A 1,544-nucleotide genomic window follows, 5' to 3' on the forward strand; every position below is an offset into this window, starting at 1 on the left:
AATTCAACTTAAGGATGTTTCACTTGAAAAAAATTATAAATGGACCTACAAACTTTCAGAAATAGGGCAAAGAAACTAAAATAATCCATATTACATAAATTCTGCCTGTGTTGTGAGAACAACTTAACCTCAAATGCATTAACTGCCCACCATGTGCTTTCATGGAAAAGCAGAAAGAAGTTTGTTTCCCTCAAACCCTTTTCAAAAAATTGTCCTCATGTTGATGAACACTGGTCTGCCATTTGTTTTACACAAGGAGAAAGATCTGTATAGAAATCTTCTGAATAAAAAAATGTAGCTTAGCAGAGTGCAGCACACATGTCCAGAAGGTGGGCAGCTTTGGAGCAGCAGCGCTGCAGTGGCCGGGAGATTCGGACCCGAGCTTGAGCCCTCCCTGAGACCCAGAGCTGCCCCAGACTCCCACCCCGGATCACCGATGGCGCTCTTCCATCTGTCCCCAGCCCTGCCGCCCAGTCCCGGGCCCGAACCTTGAGCCCCCACCCCACCTTCCTTTTCCCGGCACCGCCTGCCACAAACCCGCTGTCCACCATGTTGGTGGAGCTGGAGGAGGGCTTGCCGCTCCTGGGTGCCAAGGGGGCCATGGGGAGGGCGGCAAGGCATGGGGGGGGGGCAGCGACAAGGGCTATGGTGGCCCCAAGCATAAAAGCAGCCACAAGAAGAACCAGCCAGGCAAGTACAGCCAGCTTTTGGTGGAGACGTCCGCAGGCTGAGCGAGCAGAAGCTTGTCGCTGGTGGGCATCTATGCAGAGGCCAGGAAGGTGGCGAGGTTCGACCAGCAGAACAACTGCACCTACCTCAAGTACTTTGTGCAAGCTGGTGCAGAATAACTTGCTACTGCAGGTCAAGGGCACAGGGGCCACCGCCTCCTTCAAGCTCAATTGCCAAAAGATGCAGGCCAGCTAAAGGTGCACAAACCCAAGAAGCAGGCAGTACGGTGCCACGCAGACCCCTGACCCACCAAGGGCGCCACAGCCGATAAGCACGCACCCCGGAAGGCCGCTTCCACCGAGGACAAGGGCAGCAGCAGCAGCAGCAGCAGCAGCAGCAAGGCCAAGAAGGCAGCAGCTGGGAGCAAGAAGTTGAAGAAGGCAGCCAAGCCCAGTGTCCCCAAGGTGCCCAAGGGCTGCAAGTGAGCACCCAGGTCCCACACGCGACAACGTGGAGGGGGACCTTCCCAGCTGGGCCACGACCTCCCCTCCCCTCCCCCACGCTCTGCTCTGACCTCCCCTCTCCCATGCACCGCTCTGGCCTCCCCTCCCACAAGCGCTGCAGGGAGATTTTTGAAACAGCCCGGGTGATGCCCTGATTGGCTCTGGCCCTTAGCAATGGCTGTCGCCATAGTTACCGCCCCACCCAGCATCCAATGGGCAGGGCCCTGGTTGGCTATCTGGCTTCAGCCTCCAGGTCTGGCCCCCTCCCTCTGGCCACCTCTGGGCTCGCAACAATTGCTCAGGGTGCAGGGCAGCGCACTGCTCCCCCCCCCCCCAAGCCACAATAAAACATTCTTGACCTTTGCAAAAAAA

At 56.9% G+C, this 1,544-nt stretch overlaps 1 pseudogene; it reads left to right on the top strand.

The window, feature by feature from the left end:
• Positions 1-318: 318 nt before the first annotated feature.
• Positions 319-1,154, top strand: LOC143639997 (uncharacterized; annotated as a pseudogene).
• The last annotated feature ends 390 nt before the right edge of the window (positions 1,155-1,544 follow it).

The sequence above is a fragment of the Callospermophilus lateralis genome, unplaced genomic scaffold (genome assembly GCF_048772815.1).
Source record: "Callospermophilus lateralis isolate mCalLat2 unplaced genomic scaffold, mCalLat2.hap1 Scaffold_105, whole genome shotgun sequence".
In the NCBI taxonomy this organism is placed as follows: Eukaryota; Metazoa; Chordata; class Mammalia; order Rodentia; family Sciuridae; genus Callospermophilus; species Callospermophilus lateralis.